Source organism: Symphalangus syndactylus, chromosome 11 (assembly GCF_028878055.3).
Source record: "Symphalangus syndactylus isolate Jambi chromosome 11, NHGRI_mSymSyn1-v2.1_pri, whole genome shotgun sequence".
Taxonomy (NCBI): domain Eukaryota; kingdom Metazoa; phylum Chordata; class Mammalia; order Primates; family Hylobatidae; genus Symphalangus; species Symphalangus syndactylus.
The window spans coordinates 81,532,350-81,554,502 of record NC_072433.2 but is presented as its reverse complement, the minus strand read 5'-3'; the positions used below and the strand labels follow the sequence as shown (position 1 = coordinate 81,554,502).

At 37.3% G+C, this 22,153-nt stretch overlaps 1 protein-coding gene and 1 long non-coding RNA gene across 3 annotated transcripts in view; one reads left to right on the top strand and one right to left on the bottom strand.

Annotated features, from left to right (window-relative positions):
• The window catches only part of LOC134731745 (uncharacterized), a 283,310-nt gene that overhangs the window by 145,983 nt on the left and 115,174 nt on the right, over positions 1–22,153 (bottom strand). For both annotated transcript variants that reach the window (XR_010114303.1, XR_010114302.1), the window contains exon 5: positions 16,641–16,698. This is a non-coding gene — a long non-coding RNA (uncharacterized lncRNA). The remainder of the gene's footprint in view (positions 1–16,640; positions 16,699–22,153) is intronic.
• Positions 1–22,153, top strand: part of KIAA0825 (KIAA0825 ortholog) — a 474,586-nt gene that overhangs the window by 376,247 nt on the left and 76,186 nt on the right. The window lies entirely within an intron of this gene.

Below are 22,153 nucleotides of genomic sequence, written 5' to 3'. Positions count from 1 at the left end.
TAGCCTTCCCTTGAAAATATTTTAAAATATATTTATTACCCCCCCTTATATTTTCCTAGTAAATCTCCATTGCCTTCTACTGAAAGATGACTACACATTATTTACTCAACTCTACAATCCTAAAGTATTAATAGAAGAGTGTGTTTGACTTTTTCCCATGCTAAAAAGGACCTCCAAGTTAAAAGTAAAAAAGATTCAACTATTTGGGATATTTTAATCTGTATTTTCTTCTGAACTTTACGCTAGCACTGGAAATATTCTTCGAGTGAATGAATGGTCTCAAGGAACTTATTGTCTAGTGATGGAGTTGGGCAAACAATGACAGCAAAATACGTGCTGCATAAGGGGAAGTGCAGATATTTATAAAAGCTCAGGGCAAGGACTCACAACCCGGTCTCAGGGAGTCAGGAAAGGTTTCCCGACATCTAAGCTGAAATTAAACCTATTTTAAGGTCTGCACATGCCTCATTTCCCCTGGGTCGATGCAAATAAAATTAAGATGACTTTCCACAGAGCAGCATGCCAGGATCCTCCTTCCTGAATTCTAACACCTTTCAGATTTTCTTTCCCAAAGAACTTGCTCTGTTCTTTGTTTAAACAGTTTATGCTCATTCATTACCAGTCAAAAGTAGTATGTTCTGTGATGATTACATTGGGCACAAAAATCCTGGGAAAAGGTGTCAATAACATCATAAACTACCACATTCAAACATAACTTTTAGAGACAAAGTACACAAAGTTCCCAAAGAAGCAACTCTCTAATAGTGGGAATTTCAGCTGCTATGGCAAGTGAATGGCAAGGAGCTTCCCCCATATTTCTTTAAGTAGGCAGCTGCATACTTTGCCACCATTTTCTACCTCAAGAATGAACTTTCTTATTTATTCTCAGAATGGCAAAAGTGAAGATGAAGAGAATGAAGAAAGTAAAGATAATAAAGAGAGGAGAGAAGAGAAAGGACCAAATTCCTTCCACTTTCCTTCCAAACTGTATATCTTTCACTTCTTAAAATAAATCACATCTTTGTTTCACAATCAACCTTACCAATTGAGGCAGCCTGACACTGTGTGGAAGGAGCATGGACTTTGCAGTCATAAAGTTCTGGGTTTGATTCTTGGTTTTGCTACTTACTAACTGTAATGACTTTGGGCAATTTGCTGAACCTCTCTGAGACTCAGTTTCATTCAGATATAAAAATATCAATACCTAGCACACTGAACAGACAATAGAATTATGGGACATAACTCATATCTGCTCTATGTATGCATTATAGCTATGGAGTGATCACCATAATGGCAAAGTTCTACTAGAATATTCTATAAACAAAGGGGACAATTACTATAAAACTAAACAAGGTGATGCCTATGTAACAGTTTTCACCTTTGAGAGGATTCCTGTGGAATCTTCTCTGCTTGTTCAGTGTGTGCCACCCCACCTGAGCCACCCACTCCCCCAAGGCACACATGCGCCCTATCCAGTTACGGTGTGGTAAATTAAAGAGAGTAGGGAGAAGGAGTGGAGGAGACCTGGTTCCCTATCATAAGCTTGTCAGTACTAACACTCTCAGACAAAAGCTATATCATCAACTTCCTTCACAACATGATGTAGAAACCATTGCTCTGGGAATCCCACTTCTAAAACTAGACACTATATACACGGGACAAAGAGAAGCTCTTGTTCACTTCGCCACTTTGGAAAATATTTTGCTCTACCTCTTCCTGCCAGAAGAAGAAAAGGTAGCTCACTGTTATTATGATAACCTCATATTTTATTGTCTCATCAAAACAATAACATGTTCTTGAAGATTGTTCCCAGGGTCTGTTTTTAATCTATAAGGGAGAAAACTCTCGTTGTCGAACTGAGATACCATTATTGTGATATTATTCTCTCAGTTTCTCTAAAGATAAGGTTTTCCAAATTGAAGACAGATTATAGATCTGTGTTATGCAGAATTGAGGTCACACTTAAACTTTTTAAAGGACTGAGTAACTTAGGAAGTTGCTGAGTCGGGACCTCTCAACAGCCTTCTATTAAGAGTTTAAAGAGGAAACAGTAAAGTATCTCCTGCCCCCTCGCCGCTCACCCACCAAGCCAATGGTACGAATTGTGGTTTCTCAAGACCTCTTTTATACTCAAAGGTGATTCCATGAGGTTAGAACTGTCTCTACCATCATATGTCATTTTAGTCATATGTCAGTTATATTAAGTTTTGAATTTCCTGTCTTTGTATCATGCTCATAGAGGTAATTTGACCCCTGCATGCTAACTCCGACTCAAGAGGTTAGATTGTCCTTTGACAAGATCAAAGTGTTTGTAGCTAGGAACAGACTTGTCAATAAATGGCCTAGAACTTGGTCAATTCAGACTGCTAAGAAGGAAATAAAAAAGAAAGGGAGAAAGGGGTAAAGAGGAGAGAAAGCAAGCAAGTAGGTTCAAACAGGCTGCTCATTTGAACCTAGGAATTAGATATTTTATTGTGATTTCTCTACTCAGAAGTTCTGCTTATAAGCAGGCTTCAGTTTTAAACCATTCATCTCTCATTTCTCAACCAAAGTCTGGATATACACAACCAGAACAACTGTTCGCTGAGGGATTTATTAAAAATTTGGAGGTAAATTCTGTTATGAGACTCATTTTGGCGTGATAATTGAGACTGCTGTAGAGGGAAGTTTTGTGAACTGTCTTGTGAAACACTGCCTCACTATCTTGAAATACATATCCAGAATTCAAATATTGGAAGGTAAGCCATGGGCATCGTAGCTCCACTCCCTTGCATTTTATCTTTAACCAAGGGACGTTTTAGCCTTTGGCCTCCAATTTCCTCAAATATGAAGAAGATACCAGTATTTCATGTAAAAGATAATTTTCAATACCTATCAACTTTGAACAACTAGTAAGTTTTAGATTCTGGATTTGCTAGTTTGCATAGCAAGCACTTAGTTGTGTTTACAAATATTAAGATCCAGTATATACCCAGACAATTATTTGAAGAGGAATGTTAAATGGAAGCATATGTACCCCATGTAAATGTAAAACTACAGATAATCATAATTGTGTCAATGGATACTATATAGAATATGGATAAACTGTTGATGTTATTAATATGATTTCATATTAATTGGAGGGGTAAGGTACCTAAAGTTTACTCCCTACTATTCGTCAAGCACTTTATGTTATCTCATATAATCCACATGTCTGCTCTGTGAGCTAGGTATTGATATTTTTATACCTGAACAAAACTCAGCAAAGTGACTTGCCAAAGGTCACAGTAAGTGACAAAACCAAGATTCATGTAATCCAAGCTATGTGGGAGGCTGAGATGGGAGGATTGCTTGAGACAAGGAGTTCAGGACCAGCCTGGGCAACATACTGAGACCCTGTCTCCAAGAAAAAAATTTTTTTAAGTTAGCCAGTCATGGTGATGCACACCTGTAGTCCCAGATAGCCAGAATGGTGATGCACACCTGTAGTCCCAGATAGCCAGAAAGCTGAGGTGAGAGAATCACTTGAGCCCAGGAGTTCAAGGCTACAGTGAGCTATGATCATGGCACTGCACTCCAGCCTAGATGACAGAGCAAGACCCTGTGCCCTCCCCACAAAACACCAAGATTCAAACCTAAAACTTTAATACTTCCAAGTCCATGATTTTCTCACACAACACAATTCTGCTTCAATCAGGTAAGGCTGTCTGTAGAATAAAGAAATGGTTTATTCTAAGAGGTAGTAGAAATATAGTTTACGAAGAAGGAAAATTCTTCCCAGTGCACAAACACAGACTTGGCGAATAGCAAGGGCCTATCTCATGCTGCAAGACCTTCTTCATATGGTTAGGTTAAAGACAATCAAGCCCAGAAGCCTGGCTGGAACCAGAACCCTGTGCTAATACCTGGAGGACAAGTGGCATGGTCACCATGACAGGCCAGGAAAATTATCCAGAGAGCTTTGTGGATTCCTAAAAAAAGAGAGGTAGGAAGCAGAAAGATAGTGAAATATCTCTGGAGAGGCAAATCAAACACAGAGGAAACACTTCAAGACAATTTATAATTAAGAGCTCAATGTTGTGGTAAAAACCGCTAAATGCTTCAGGCATTTAGATGATAAATCTTTGAGGGCTAGGTTAGTCAGAAAGCCGGCAGTAGGGACAAGCTTCTTAAACTCACAAAGATGGATGTAAACAGGGAGGACATTCCTAGATGTGTGGGGCAGGGAAGGGAGGGATGAGTATGAGGGAAGACACAAGGCCAGAAAATGAGTGTAACCTCTTTGAAACACTCCTTTTAAGATTTTATGGACCTAGGAGATGTGACAGTAATTCAGGGAATTGTGCATTCATTTAACTAGTCCTTTTTCGCCACATAAAATTAGATCAAGAAACATTTTGGAACCCTTCTAGTGTAATGACGGCGACACTTACGGAGGTCTCGCTATGGGCCAGGCACTCTGCTAAGCATTTTACTTTCAGTTAATCTTAACAACTACCTATAAGGTATAGAAACTTTCAACTGCCTTACTTCCCACTTAAACAAAACTATGGTAAAGGCCAGGATGTGAAGCCAAACAGCATGGCTCCAGACTGTTCAGCCCAGGATGTTATACCCTGCAAGGCCTGCCACCCAGGATCATAAGTATAGTTTTAAGCCCCTTTACCAAAGGCAATTACAGTTGTTACCTCTCAACCCACAAATGTTAAAACATATGTTTCCAAGTCCTACTGTGTGCATTAATATAACAAGCAAGAATTTGATGAACATTCACTGTGTGCCAGGCATTGTTCTAAGTATTTCACATGCATTAGCTCATTTAACACTCACAACCCATGGGGTGATAATATCTCAGGTTTTAGAGGAGAAACTGAGGCTTCCATTGTTTCTATAACTTGCCCACAGCCACACAGCTAGTAAGTGTCAGAGACAGGATTTCTACCAAGTTATGATAAAGGAAACAGAAAAATGCTCAACAGACTTGAGGAACTAAAAAATTCCATATGAGTGAGACAATAAGAAAAATGTACAAGGGGCCAAGCAGGTGGCTCACACCTGTAATACCAGCACTTTGAGAGGCCAAGGCAGGTGAATCACTTGAGGTCAGGAGTTTGAGACCAGACAACATAGCAAAACCTAATCTCTACTAAAAATACAAAAATTAGCCAGGCGTGGTGGCAGGCGCCTGTAGTCCCAGCTACTTGGGTGGCTGAGGCAGGAGAATCACTTGAACCCTGGAGGCAGAGGTTGCAGTGAGCTGAGATGGCAGCACTGCACTCCAGCCTGGGCAACAGAGGAAGAAGAAAAAAGAAAAAAGAGGGAAGGGAAGGGGAGGGGAGAGGAGGGGAGGGGAGGGGAAGGGGAGGGGAGGGGAGGGGAGGGGAGGGGAAGGGAAGGGAAGGGAAGGGAAGGGAAGGGAAGGGAAGGGAACAAGGAGATGTCATTTGAACTGATATTTAAAAATGGGTAGGATGGGTGGAGGGCATTTCAGAATGAGAGCTGAGGTCTGGGGTGGCAAGAATGTTTGTTAGAGGGACTAGAGGCAGAGAGACGACTCATGTTAGGTGCTCAAAGAATTGTTGAATAAGTGAGCTGGTGCATGCATGAATATCCAAATGAATCAGCGTGGAATGAAAGCAGGCTGATAGTGGTAATGGAAAGGAGAATAACAGAAGAGATATTATAGAGGCAGACTGCAGGATTTAGTAACTAATTGGGATTTTGGAAAAAGGGAACCAGAGAGAGAGAATGTTTAGATGGGGACAAGTTGAATCTGAAATGGCAACCGTATACTTTGAAATGTTCCTCAAGAGTGGGAAATGACATCTGGAATTTGGAAGCAAGTTCATTATACACACCTGTCAATCAACTTAGTTTCTAGCGTAGCAAAGAATTCTAGAAAAAAATTAAAACTTTGAAAACACTTTTAGACCATGCAAAATTTTGTAGAATGCTCCCTTTCCATATAAGTGAGTTATTTACTTTAAAAACGAAGAAGGAGAGAGAGATAAAACAATCTACTGGTAATAAAAACACTGCCTTATTTTAAGCAGTGCTTCTATGAAGTAACCTTGGGATTATATACAAAGCAAATGAGATTTAGCAAAAGTAAATTGTGACTGGGCCAATTAGTACATTTCTTTTTGATGTTGAAGTTCTGGGAACCTGATTTACATTGAGGAGAAATTTGAGATAATGTTCTGGGAATGTGAGATGGAAATTTCCAGTCTGTCTAAGTCTTTTAAGAGGATAGCAGAAGTTGTACCTAGAATTCAATTTTTAGTATGACCTCTTTGAAACTCCTCAAATGTAGGAAGGGTTTTTTATTTTTAAATGCTTAAAATTCTTTACACAATCTACTGGAAAAAGAAAAAAGATGATGATTCATTCTAAAGTAATCTGTTCATTCATCATCAAGTGAATGGAACCATTTTCCAGCAGGTAGCTGTCCTTAAATTACTCACCACCCAACAGTAAGTACAGTGTCTGCAATCGTTAGGACACGAAATGTCTGGGAAAATAAGAACAAGAGGGAACTTTTGGCAAAGTGAAGCTATCAGATGATACAGATTGGGAGGCTTTGATCCTGTCGTGATGTGAAGGCTTCAGATGTTAATGATGACTATGTAAAACAGTCCAGTATGGAAGCATCTAAGATAAAATTCTTGTAAATTTTTGGCCAGGAACCTAAAACTTGCTTCAGTCTGTGGCTGAAATTTTTGTGCCAAATCAGAAGGCACTTTGCTGGTTCTTTTTTTATAGAAGGGCCAAATGAGATAGATTGGAAATATGTACTTTGAACAGCCAGGCAGAGTCTCAGGAAGTCTGCCAAACAAGATTTCCAAATAAAATGTTTGGGAAAGAAAACAGGGATGGACTTTGCAGATGCTGGATGGATTCCACCAGCCATCTGTGCAAAGAGTTACTTGGTGTCACATCAGCTGAGAGCTATGAAGTGGCACAAAACTATCAGCAATAACTGCGTTGTTAAATGGATTCATTTATTTACCAGGCAACCTTTTATTTACCGAGATAAAGTATCTGAATGTATCTGCTTTTCCTGTGAGAAACAATAGCAATGACCAAAATTATTGAAACATAAAGGAATTTCGGCAATGGAACTATTACCTCAGTGCTAATGCATTAGCAGTTGAAGAAGGCAGATTAATTTACTTACGGTGAGCTAAGTGCATTCTTGGCTCGCGAAGGGAATCATTTGCTCACTTAAGCCAGAGATCCCATTTTTGACGGCAAATGTCACTGCCTGGATTTCCCTTTGACAGTCTGGCAACCCCACACCCCTGTTATAGTATCCATTTATTTGTCTTATTTTCAGCCAGATTAATCCATTCTGTTTTGACAAGGAGACTGATGGGTAATTGATAACTGTGATAGACACAAACAGAAGAGTTGGATGCTGAATAATTCAGCACTTTTCAGTATCAATAAGAGAACAGGTTGAAGAATTTGTGTCTCTATTTACACTTAAACTAAACTAAGTCAGCCCAGACATTTATGCTGCCAGTCTATCAGAAAACCAAACAGTGTACATTCGGTTTCCACCCGACAAAATGTTTTATAAGCTTGTAACAATATGTGTGAAGCTGCCAGAATAATAAATAGGTACAGCAGCCCATGCATGCTAATGTTATGTTGTAAGCAGTTTTGTTGACAAGTGCTAATACTTCTTTCATACTATCATCAAAAGCAGCTAATACAACAGCCATTATTTGCTGGCTTTCCAAGCAAGACATGATGGATTGTGACCTTAATATGGGTTAGCCGAGTTTTGAAAGTTAAACAACTTGCAATAAATCATAGAATTATTACAATGCAGTTTAATTGGTTAAGGACTGTTTATTTCCTAAACAGGGTGAAAAATTTCTGTTTCGGCACTTTTAATTTGCAAAGTGCATTTTCATTATGAATGGCAGTTTAATATTCTGCTCTTTTGTCATGCAAAATATGCAACACACAGGCAATCTATTAATTGGACAAAAATGCATTGCAAGCGTAAATTATCCTTTATATCATCACTTGTGAGCTTTTACATCTATTAAATGTGTTAAATGGAACATAGTTAAAGACCGTACAACTATTTGCAGGCTACTTCTGAAATTTAAGTCAAGCTTCAAGATGATTTTAATGACCTTTATTTTTGGCAAAATAAAGTAATTAAGTAATTGTAAACAAAAAGGGCAGTTTAAAGAGTTACTCCTTCCTTAAGGCATAGGTGCATATGTTTTCTTGATTCAGCAGTTGCAGGAAACAGACAATAGCACTGTTTCATATTGATATGCCTTGAGAAATGGAATCAAACCTCATGTATTTACTTTTCTCTTTGCCACGGTATAATTTCTAGAGCAGAAATTTCCATTGGCAAATGTAGAGAAATAGGTGAGTAGGGCAGTAGCAAAATGATATTGCAGCATAGCTCAGCATAACTGAATAGCTGCCTCCATATGCTTTGGTTCAATGATGTGCCTTTACACAGGGCTATTTAGAGTGCAGAAACAGTAACAAAATACTTTGTACTAGGAATGTTGATATGACATATGTTTGATTTTCAGAATGCCAGATCTCTCAATGTGTTCCTGTAAGACTGCCTTAAAATACATACAACCTATTCATTTACACAGAACTCTGAGACCATTTCTCATATTTATTGACACCTGTGTAGATCTTTTGAAAACTTAGAAATTCCACTGATTTCAAACATTTTCTATAGATTGGCCCAGATGAAGCGGGGTTACTATAGTGCTGTCACTCCAAGTCTCCTTCAAAGATACAAATTGTCGGTAATACAAAATGAAAGTTAGAACTATACTTCAGATAGGCATTCCATTCATTTTTCCTAGGTTATGAAAGTGTTAATATGAGAGTGCATTCTGTTGTTTTAACAGAAAAACTAAAGAACAACTTTTACATACACAAAAGGAACACATTAAAATAAACTGTTCAGAACTTAGATGACAAAGGTAGAAACCAAAAGTTCTGCAAATTGAGATAAATTGTTCAACTTTCTTTATGTTATATAGTGGCACAAATGTGCCGCAGTTTCTTAGATATTTCATTCTAAAATAAGATAAATCTAGTTATAGAATTTTAATCTTGCACTAATGTTGATCGTATTCCCTCCCATTTAAATGTCATGCTTACCTAAGCTATGTAATTTCTCTGCCTCAGGAAAAAAGAAAGAAATGAGGGAAGACAAACATGGGAATGCAGGCAGAGAGAGAGACAGGGAGGGACTGTTGATATATTCTGTTGATTGTACTTTTTGGCTTTGCTCGTGGTGAAATGCGAAGGTAAGAATGTACTATTCAATAAGTAATATGGATTGTTAAAAATCAATTATCATTAACCATCACAAATGACTACAATTTTTCAGTATAGATTAGAAAGTTTTATCAGGGACATAGCCATGATTAGAAAAACATAAGTGAACATAACCAAAACTCTTAACTTATGAAGGCAATAAGTTGAATTGATTACAATACTTCCTTGGGCACCTTTCAAAGTCATAAATTAAGACTATATCTTGGATTTATATAAGAATCAGAAGATTTTCTGAAAGCTCAGATGTATAAAACTGAGAGCACATTGGCTATAAACTGAATCATTTTGTTAATATAAATTTTCAGTTATCACTTTCAACTGACTTTTCCCCATATTATAAAAAATTCAAACCTATAGAAAAGTTGAAATAACTTTACAATGAATACCTGAACACCCATCATCTTGAGCTACCATTTTGCTACACTTGCCTTTTCATATACCTGTCCATCTTGCCACCCATCCATCAATCCATATAATTTTTTGATGCATTTCAAAGTCAGTTACAGCCATCGTTATATTTTTCCAGAAATCCTTCAGTGTGCTTATCATTAACTAGAGTGCAAAATTAATTTACAGTTCTTTTTTTCTTCTGAGGAGAAATCTGCATGTCATGAAATGTACAAATCTTAAGTGTGCCATTTGATGAATTCCAGCAAACTTTTCATGAGTTTCAGCCATGTAATGAGCTCTGTTAGGTATTGATATTAAATGAAATCCAGTGAATACAGAAGACTCAAAAGCTCTATTTTCAAACTACTCACCACTGTTAGACTGAGCTAATCTACAGAGCCACCTCCTACTTAGGACATTCACTTTTGCAGGTCTCAAGTTTATTCTGTTTTGCTAGGAAGAATAGTTTACATAATTGGGCTTCATCAACAATTATAATACTACTTGTTGTGTACCTATTACGGGCAAAGCATTTCACTGAGTGCTGTGAAGAGCATAAGGAGCCTTAAGATATAAAGTCCAAGATATGGTGTCCATCAAAGAGCCCGTGGTAAAAAATGTATACTACCAACTAAAGTGGGATAATACAAGATTATATACTTAGAAACCAAGTGAGTAAGAGAGAAAATGCCAGGGATGTTTAGAGGAAAGTGGTAAGAATATCTTGGCGTATGACGGGAGGGCTCCCTCAACTTCATCTTTCACTTTTACCTTGCTGGCTTGCTTTCTTTTCCTCAAACACACTGAGCTTGCACCCTCATTGCAGCCTTTGTAGTTGTTTCCCCTTTGCCTGCTTTGCAATGTATGACATCCCAAGAGTCTCAGATGATGTAGATGACATCTACATTAAGCAGTGTTTCTTTTCATCTTACTCCATTTTTATGATACAACATTTTCTCTTTAGTGTGTCCATCACATGAGGAACACAAAAATCCTGCAAGATTTTTCAGTGTAGCTCAGTTTATGAAAGTATACCTATGGATTGTAAGCCTTGAATACTTTTGTGTAGTTTAACTTGGTATGGCTTTTGCATATATTATATAATTTTATCCTCACTATAATCTGTGAGATCCACATCGCCTATACATATAGAGAACTTACACATACACACACACACACACACACACACACATACACATATATATATAGCCTATTTAGGCATACTTCAGAGATATTGTCAGTTTGGTCCCAGAGCACCACAATAAAGTGAATATTTCAGTAAATTGAGTCACACAAAGTTTTTCCAGTGCGCATAACAGTTACGTTTACACTATGCTGTAGTCTATTAAATGTGCAATGGCATTATGTCTAAAAAAATGTACATACTTAATTTAAAAATAATTCATTGCTTTAAAATACTAAGGAGCATCTGGGCCTTCAGCAAGACATAATCATTTTGCTGGTGTAGAGTCTTCTCTCAAAGTTGACAGCTGCTAACTAGTCAGAGTGGTAGTTGCTGAAGGTTGGGGTGACTGTGGCAATTTCTTAAATAAGAGAACAATGAAGTTTGCCACATCAAATGACTTCCTTTTATAAAAGACTTCTCTGTAGAATGTGATGCTGTTTGACAGCATTTTACCCACAGTAGAACTGCTTTCAAAATTGAACTTAATCCTCTCAAACCCTGCCACTGCCTTCTCAACTAAATTTATGAAATATTCCAAATTCTTTGTTGTCTTTTTAAGTGTTTAAAACACCTTCACCAAGAGTAGATTCCATATCAAGAAACCACTTTCTGTGCTCATTCATAAGAATCAACTCCTCATCTTTTCAAGCTTTATCATGAAATTGCAGCAATTCACTCACACCTTCAGGCTCTGCTTTTAATTCAAGTTCTCTTGCTGTTTCCATCACTTCTGCAGTTACTTCCTCCACTGAAGTCCTAAACATCTCAAAAGAGCTGTAATCAACTTCTTGCAAACTCCTGTTCATTGTTGATATTTTGACCTCCTCCTGCAAGTCACAAATGTTCTTATTGGCATCTAGATTGATGAATCCTTTCCAGAAGGATTTCAGGTGACTTTTCCCAGGTCCATCAGAGGAATCACTATCTTTGGCAGCTATAGTCTTACAAAATGTATTTCTTAAATAATGAGACTTAAAAGTTGAAACTACTCCTTGTTCCATGGGCTACAGAATGGATGTTGTGTTAGCAGGCATAAAAACAACATGAATCTCCTTGTACATCTCCATTAGAGCTCTTGGATGACCAGGTGCGTTGTTTCAAGGAGCAGTAACAGTTTGAAAATAATCTTTTTTTCTGAGCAGTAGGTCTCAACAGTGGATTTAAAATATTCAGTAAACCATGCAATAAACAGATATCCCATGATTCAAGCTTTATTATTCCATTTATAGAGCACAAGCACAGGAGATTTAACATAATTCTTAAGGGCCCTAGGATTTTTGGAATGGTAAATGAACATAGGCTTCAACTTAAACTCACCAGCTGCATTAGCCTTAAAAAAAGAACCAACATGTCCTTTGAGGCTTTGGAGCAAGACATTGACCTCACCTCTCTAACTATGGATGTCCTAAATGGCGTCTTTTTCCAACAGAAGGCTGTTTCATCTACTTTGAAAATTTGTTGTTGGCCCGCTGCGGTGGCTCGCGCTTGTAATCCAGCACTTTGGGAGGCCGAGGTGGGCGGATCACGAGGTCAGGAGATCGAGACCACGGTGAAACCCCGTCTCTACTAAAAATACAAAAAATTAGCCAGGCATGGTGGCGGGTGCCTGTAGTCCCAGCTACTCAGAGAGGCTGAGGCAGGAGAATGGCGTGAACCCGGGAGGCGGAGCTTGCAGTGAGCCGAGATCACGCCACTGCACTCCAGCCTGGGCGACAGAGCGAGACTCCGTCTCAAAAAAAAAAAAAAAAAAAAAGAAAATTTGTTGTTTAGTGTAGCCACCTTCTTCAATGATCTTAGCTTGATCCTTTGAATAACTCACTGCAGCTTCTCCATCAGCACTTCCTGCTTCACCTTGCACTTTTATGCTGTAGAAACAGCTTCTTTCCTTAAACCTCATGAACCAAGTTCTGCTACCTTCAAACTTTTCTTTTGACACTTCCTCACCTCTCTCAACCTTCACTGAATCAAAGACAGTTAGGGTCTTACTCTGGATTAAGATTTGGTTTAAGGGAATGTTGGTGGTGGTTTGATCTTCTACCTGACTGTAAAACCTTTTCCATACCAGCAATAAGGTTGTTTCACTTTCTTATCATTCATGTGTTCATTGGAGTAGCACTTTTAATTTCCTTTAAAAATGTTTCATTTGCATTCACAACTTGGCTGCCTGCCTGGTGCAAGCGGCCTGGCTTTTGGCCTGTCTTGGCTTTTGATATGCTCCCTCGCTAAGCTTAATCATTTCCAGCTTTTGATTTAAAGTGAGCAATGTGCAGCTCTTCCTTTCACCTGTACACTTAGGCACAATTGTAAGGTTATTAATGGGCCTATTTCAATTTTTTTTTTTTTTTTTTGCCTGAGGAAAGAAGGAGGCCCAAGGAGAGGGAGAGAGACAGGGGAACAGTTGATTGGTGGAGCAGTCAGAAAACACATAACATTTATCAAATAAGTTTACCATCTTCTATGTGTGCAGTTGATGCCCCTGCAAAACAATTACAATTGTGACATTGATATAGTTTGGATATTTGTCCCAACCCAGATCTCATGTTGAATTGTAATCCCCATTGTTGGAGGTGAGGCTGATGGGAGGTGTTTGGATCATGGGGGTGGATCCCTCATGAATTCCTTGGGCCATCCCATTGGTGATAAGTGAGCTCTCATTCTGAGTTCACACAAGATCTGGTCATTTAAGTGTATAGCATCTCTCCCTCACCTCACTCCTGCCTTTTTCATGTGATGTGCCTGTTCCGCCTTCACTTCTGCTATGATTGACAGCTCCATGAGGCTTCACCAGAAGCCAAGCAAATGCCAGCATCATGCTTCCTGTAAAGCCTGCAGCACCATAAGCCAATTAAACCACTTTTCTTTATAAATTATCCAGGCTCAGGAATTTTTTATAGCAATGGAAGAATGGCCCAATACAAACACCAAAGACCACTGATCATAGGTCACTTTAATACATATTATGATAATAATGAAAAAGTTTTGAATATTGCCAATTACCAACATGTGGTACAGAGACATGAAGTGAGCATATGCTGTTGGAAAAATGGTGTCAATAAAATTGCTTGATGCAAGGTTGCCACAAACCTTCAAGTCATTAGAAAAAAACCAAAAATGCAATATCTGTGGAGCACAATAAAGCAAAGCACAATAAAACAGGTAAGCCTATATGTATATATAGAGAGAACCTGGAGAAATAAAATCACTGAGCCATAAGTTACAAATAAACTGAAACTCAGGAATTTTATTTCTCCAATTTATCAGCAGAACTTAATAAATACCAGCTATCACTTTTGTTTCTGGAGGGCTGAGACAAAGCACTATTCAGTGTAGCAACTTGTTGAAATCCTCATATTCCTTTGCCTCCTCTTCACCTTGCAACCCCTGCTGCAACCACTCCTCCCACAACTCATTCAGTATTTCATCAGCCTTGTAACTATCATGACAACTTATATTCAGTCTTGGGGAAAGGTAAGATACAGGCTTTAAAAAAAATAGATATTTCAAAAATGTTACCAGCATGCTACCATATTCATAAAAATTAAGGATCCTTGAAGTGTCAGGTTGACTAATGCACAAACACAAACAAGAAATGAGAGATAAACTTAAGTACCTATTATTTTCATAGGAATGACATACTCCTTTGAAAAGGCCATTTTAATCCCAAATTTCTATTACTGTTTATCAACCAAAAACATTGTTCAGTAATGCCTCATCACTATAGAAGAGTTGTCCCGATGCTTCTCTTTAAGAATCATGTCAATTTGAGTACATGCTAGAGTACATGCTAGTTAGATACAGTTGCTGAAGACATTGGATCTTTTCAAAGATGTCCTTAAATGCTATGCAAGAGAGTAATTATAACATGCTAATTTGTAGATTCTCTATTTTTATGTTCCTTGTTTTGCCTCTTTTTGCCTCTGGCCTTCGGCAGAATTCTGGCACTTATCAAAATCACTTCTGTGTCCAAAATCCCATTCTTCAGTACTAAAAAATGTATAATTTTTAAAATTAAAATAATATAATTTCCTGTGCAGTATTTTAGTCCATGCAAACTTTAATTACTCCCTGTTAATATTTTTTTAAATATTCTATTACTCCTTGATCCCTAACTATTTTATACAGGAAGGCAAATGAATTTATTAAGGGAAAAAATCTTGTACTTTTTGTGAGTTATGCAAGAATCTTATGTCTAGAGAGCAAGAAATATATCTGTATGAATTTTTTTCATTGCAACTATGGAATCTTTCTTGCAACTTTTTAGTAAATTACAATTCCATTACTTTTTATTCCCCAAGGATGAAAAAAATGCACTTCATTTTTTGGCAAAACAAATAAACATCCCGAGTTGATAAAAATATCAATTACAAAAGTGTCTACCCTAAAAGTCACATTCATTTTGTTTGTTATTGCAAGTTATTAAAAGGCTTCCAGGCATGCATATAAAACTTGAAAAACAACAGTTGAATCTATCATATTAAATTAAAATCCCTCCATAAAAAAGTAAACCCTAGTAGTTTATCAGTTAGGGAATGCCATGCTGCCCCAGAAGTCAATACAAATAAGACTTTATTAAAACATAAATGAAGTTCCACAAGAATCCTCCATGGGAATTGTTCTGCCTCAAATTCAAATGTGGAGAGTAAAAATACATCAGCTGATCTTAATTCCTTTAAAGTAACAAAGGAAGAAAAGGGAAACAAATTCCAAGGCCAACAACTGAAATAACACTTCAGAAAATATAGCCTCACAAAGGTATATATGGAAAAATAACTGCTCTGCAAGTTAGACAATTCTCTGCTTTCAAACAATTTATGCTCTTTAATATTTGTACTAGTGGTAAGCTTCTTTGATCATTTGTCTGATATCTAATGTACCTTCTTAAATGAATGCCTACAATTCTGTGTAGCTGCCATGAGTTGGCAATCCAGCTCATTTTCTTCTGTCTTTAGTTATTCTGTATTACTTGCCATATCATTAAACATTATTTTCATGAGAGTTCTCTATTTTCTTCCCCAAAGCAACATATAAAAAATTCAAAGGGTGTGCTCAGATTTGGACAATCGGGTTGTAGTACAGGTACGATAGGCTTCCAGTTATACACAGTTCCCAACATGTTAGTTATATCTCTAACCAGATAAACAAGTGTTAACACATCCCATCAGAAAGCTGATGTTCTACATTATCATGTTAAATGTCCACAAATTATTTCATCGAATGGATGTCCCAAAATATATTATTTGAATTATCTATAACTGGATGTTTACTCAGTCTCTAATATTTTGTCTAAATAATGTCATGATAAACATTACTTAGCTCTTTGAACATCCATCCAGATATGTAATGATTAGAATCTTAATATTTTCAATATTTAAACCAAAAATACAAACCAAAGATCAGCAATAATTTTCATAGTTACATAAGAAAGCAATTTTCCAGATAGCTAGCTAAAGAAATTTTCCATTATTACCTTCAGGCTTTCTTATGTACCTAGTGAACTTACTTCTTTATGTCCTTAGTGAACTACAGAAAGCAAAGTAATGTAAATGTGTTTTTTTTTAACTGTTTGATTCACGTTTGAAAGAAACTACCCTCCTAATAAACAGGGTGCAGTATTTCAGACTATCTCCCAAATATGGAAGATATTGAATATCTTCTTCAAACACAAAAAGGGTATTATGTATTAATGGTGACAAGTGTTTGGGTACATATCAGTTTACTGCCCACATAAACTTATTCTGATATTTACCTGAGAAATGAGCCCATATGGAACAACTTCATTCAACACCAAGATGCACCTTGACGCCCTGTTGAGACACATACAACACTGATTAATGTTATGACCTTTTTACAGTTCCCCCTTTTAAATAAAAATTATGCAGTCTTTCCTCATAGCATCAGTTACTACAACATCCTGAATGGAAAAATTTGAGTATTTTTCATGGGAAAACTTTCTATGGGGTGAACATATGTGTTGTTTCCTAGCTTTATTTCTAGAGGGAAACTGTCAAGGTTTTTCATTGGCCCATCTTCTAGCTCATTATCCCTATCTTCTGAACACCTGTGGCTTCATGGCCTCAATATCTACTTGGAGGCTACAACAATTGAAACTAATCTAAACTAATCCGAGAAAGAGTAAAACAGTAATATTTTATGTTGCATGTAACAGTGAAAATATTGGGAAGGACATGAGGAAGATTTGATGTGTATGAGTGGCACAGTGCCTAGCCTTGTCCATGCTTCCTAAATGTTTCACTGAGCTCAGTAGGTTTACATGGCTTTAAAAGAAACTTAGGAGCCCATACATACCTTTGCCTTTATTTAAACAATCTTTAAAGTTCATTGAGAACTGTTAAATATGGCAGACTGTTAGACATGGAAGAATCTTCTGAGACCTCACAAATAACAGAAATGGTATTTTTTGAAAGTATAAACCCATAAAGACAAAATGAATTGGAGAGAAGACAACAATGTTGAGAGCTATCAGGAATTTGAAAAACATAAAACAAGTGCAAGAGTGGAGGTTATAACCTAAGTATCTGCAAAAGAGAATCTTACGAAGTAGGAGGATTCACCCAACAGAATTCCAGAAAGACTCCAGATTCAGAAGCACTGGTTATCTTGGAAGGCAGAATAGTAGAAAGTTGGAAGTTTCTGAGTCCACAATTTCCTCCTCCATAGGAGATAGAAGACTTCTTTCTAAAACTAATTCAATTAGGAACACTCTAGGTTGAGAGTGATTAATGGAACTGAAAACATGAGAAGAAATGAATATCTGCCCCCTTGTCCTTAGAATGGTTACCTGCCAGTAATTTACCTTCCAAGTGGGAGATTCTTTTCTGGAGAAACTAAACAGCCCTAGAGACCAGAGCCTCAAATACTAAAATTTGGAAGTCCTCAAAAATTCCAGCTCCAGTGAAACCCCTCAATTGACAGCCCCACCTCCTTCATGCTTACCCATGAACACATATTTTCCAAATACTTTTTTAGGGATTTGGATTTAAATATGATAGCCTAGAATTACCTAGATAGCCTAAATGCTTGAGGCAAATCTCTAACATGAATAAGAGAAATCAAAAGAGAGAAATAGAAAAAAAAGAACCCATAGGAATTAGAGATATATTATCACTAATGATCTAGAGATCTGATGATCTGATCTACAGATACACCTGCATTAGATGGCAGAAGAAAACTGAAGAAAATCTATAATAAATATTCTCAGAGAATTAAGAATTGCTATTGGATTCTTATAACAAGAACAAGGCACTAATAAAAAATGACCTGTAAGAAAACAAGAAATTAAAATATTCTATAGCAGTTTGAAAGATAATGTTGAGAAATTCTGCTAGAAAATAAGGCAAAAAGAAAAAATGTAGAAAATATAGGAAACTATAACTATTCAAGATGTCTTCCTAATGCCCAAATAATATGAGTTCCTCCTTCAAAAAAAAAGAGAACAGAAAAAATTGTCAGAAAGAAGATTACCAAAGATCTAATACCAAAAAAAAAAAAAAAAAATTCAATATGGACCAGTTCCATATTAAAAGGATTCACCAAGTTCTTTGTACAATACATGAAAAGAGACCCATACCAATGTGCATCATCATGGACATTTATAACTCTCTGGGGATAAAGAGAAGGTTTTAAAATCCACAAGAGAAGAAGAAGCAGGCTAAATAGAGATCACTGGGAATCAGAATACCATTGCTCACCTGAAAAGCAACATTGAAAACCGAAAGACTTGCTTTCAAAATTCAGAAAGCATGATAGAGACATTTTCACACATACAAGGATTCGAAATATTTACCTCTTATTAACATATTTTAAAAGAAAGTACTAGAATATTGCATTGGCAAAATAATGGAGCAAACCAAGAAAGAGTAAGATCCATAAAGCAGGAAATCTAACACAGGAGGGAAGCAAAGAAAAGTCCCAGCATGATGACTGTGCTGTAGGTCTAGACAGTCTGGATTAAAGGTTACAGGAAATCTCCAAGTCCCAAAAGACCAGAGCTGTGAATGGGTTACAAATATGGGGAAACTGGTTCTCTCACCCTTGGAGTGTCTGGGTGGGGCCTGGAATGGTCAGAGTCCCAGGCCAGTGGCCTCAAGCTTTTAATACCCTCCTCCCATTTCTCACAAAGAACCATAAAAATATTATTTTCAATGTGTGCCATGACACAGAACATATTGAAAAGCATTCTGATATATTTGTTGATGTACTGAAACACTCAGAAAATATGATAGGCTTTTAACGGATCTACTGAGAACATTTGAAAAACTCATGGATGGTTACTGTGGCAGACAGTGGACTGATACCTAAAAGCCATTCACAACCCTCTTTTCCTTTGAGTTCTTTGGGGTAGGGACTGGAAACCTGAAGTGCTGATTTTTCCAAACTCCACTGTGTCTAGATGTGGTCATGTGACTTAGTTCTGGCCAATGAGATGTGGGTAGAACCTGCTGAGCAGAGCTTCTGGAAAAGCAGCTAATCATGACCATGGAGCTAAGACCCATACACTAAGAATGGAGGAACAGGAGGTGGGAGGAAGCCTGAGTCCTTGGTAATACTGAGGTGTCTTCCCCTCATGGTTATAAGTGGCTACACTATGGCAAATAATCAGTATCTAAAATTGATGAGTCAAGAGATAGAACTATTAGAAGACTATTTAGAAAAATGGAGGTAAATATCAGAAGAAACAGATCTTTGTGCATACTTGTTGCCTTTGAGGTGTGAGGAAGGGTGAGAAAATGACATATTTTCCATTATGTATTATTTAGGCTTTTAAAGCTATGTGTATGTATTATTCTGATAAAACTTAATTCAAAGTATTCTAAGTTACCAAAAAAGCAAGAGATGATAGCATTGAAATGAAATCCTGATGTCAAAGTTTCAAAAATAGCCAGTAGAATTTACATATTCCTCAAATCAGAAAAGAATAAAGGTTTATTTCATGGATGGACTAAGACACATTACACATTTAACTAGATCTTTTTTTTCTTCTAGTTTCTGTCACAGTTACTGTGAAAATCTAAATGTTGAAAAACTTAAAAAAAATTTTTATTATTATACATTAAGTTCTAGGGTACCTGTGCACAACATGCAGGTTTGTTACATAGGTATACATGTGCCATGTTGGTTTGCTGCACCCATCACTTACATTAGGCATTTCTCCTAATGTTATCCCTCTCCCAGCCCTCAACCCCCGTGACAGGCCCCACTGTGTGATGTTCCCCGCCCTGTGTCCATGTGTTCTCACTGTTCAACTCCCAACTATGAGTGAGAACATGCAGTGTTTGGTGTTCTGTCCTTGTGACACTTTGCAGAAAATGATGCTTTCCAGCTTCATCCATGTCCCTGCAAAGGACATGAACTCATCCTTTTTTATGGCTGCATCGTATTCCGTGGTGTATATGTGCCATATTTTCTTAATCCAGTCTATCATTGATGGACATTTGGGTTGGTTCCAAGTCTTTGATATTGTGAATAGTGCCACAATAAACATATTTGTGCATATGTCTTTATAGTAGCATGATTTATAATCCTATGGGTATATACTCAGTTTATGGGATTGCTGGGTCAAATGGTATTTCTAGTTTTAGATCCTTGAGGAATCACCACACTGTCTTCCACAATGGTTGAACTAATTTACACTCCCACCAACAGTGTAAAAGTGTTCCTATTCCTCCACATCCTCTCCAGCACCTGTTGTTTCCTGACTTTTTAGTAATACCCATTCTAACTGGTGTGAGATGGTATCTCATTGTGGTTCTGATTTGCATTTCTCTGATGACCAGTGATGATGAGCATTTTTTCATATGTCTGTTGGCTGTATAAATGTCTTCTTTTGAGAAGTGTCTGTTCATATCCTTTACCTACTTTTTGATGGGGCTGTTTGTTTTGTTCTTGTAAATTTGTTTAAGTTATTTGTAGATTCTGGATATTAGCCCTTTGTCAGATGGGTGGATTGCAAAACTTTTCTCCCATTCTGTAATTTGCCTGTTCACTCTGATGATAGTTTCTTTTGCTGTGCAGAAGCTCTTTAATTAGATCCCATTTGTCAGTTTTGGCTTTTGTTGCCATTGCTTTTGGTGTTTTAGTCATGAAGTCTTTGCCCATGCCTATGTCCTGAATGGTATTGCCTAGGATTTCTTCTAGGGTTTTTATGGTTTTATGTCTTACATTTAAGTCTTTAATCCATCTTGAGTTAATTTTTGTATAAAGTGTAAGGAAGGGATTTTAAAACCAATTTTTGTTACAAAAGTTGAGCTGTATTCCCACTGGGAGAATGTCTTAGTTCAGGCAGCTATAACAAATTACCATAGTTGGGTGGCTTAAACAATAAACAGCTATTTCTCACAGCTCAGGCGGCTGGGAAGTCCAAGATCAAGGTGTCAGCAGATCAAGTGCCTGCTAAGAGCCAACTTCCTGGATTGCAGATGGCTGGCATCTCTTTGTATCCTTCTATAGTAGAAAGCAGAGCAGAGACAGCAAACTCATGTTTCTTCTTATTAGGGCACGAATCCCCTTCATGCGGGCTCCAACTTTATGAATAATTAATTCCAAAAGGCCCCACCTCCTAACCATTACATTGGTGTTAGGACTTAAGCATATGAATTTTGCAGTGACACAAACATTTAGTCCATAACGGGGGAAAAGCAAATAAACTAAGTTGAAAAGTTTTCATTAAGTATGAAGAACAAGACTTGTTTAGTCCCAGTCAAACCAGAAGCAGTTTATTTTAGCAATAATTTCAGTATTTCCAAGAGTTTTAATCTTCTCCTTTGTCTTCTCAATCTAGAAGTAGATGTCATTTCTAATTTAATAATTCTTTTTTAATCTTAAATTTATGCATCGATAACTTTATTCTCCTCTGTTCATTTTAATCTAATGGAACTCCTTGTGTCACACACAGTTGGCATTTCAACTTACTTCATTTTAGGAGATTATATAACTTTAGGTCTTGCACACTGAAGGTACTCAATAAATGTATGTAGAAAATTTGGCCATGCAGGGCAGATGCATATTGAGGCTATTACCTAAGACAAATTTAGGCAGAGGAGCACCTCACCTCTTAGGAGGGACAGTTGGGTCTCTTATGACAATCAGAATAGAACAAAGTGAGGTCAGAATGGGGAAAGTGGCAGGATGCAGGCAAACATGTTCTTAATTTAGAGACAGATGAAGGCTCAGGACTTTCCTAGGCAGATAAAAGAAGAAAGAAGCTGCTTTTTGAAAAGAGGGATCAAGATTAGGACAAAA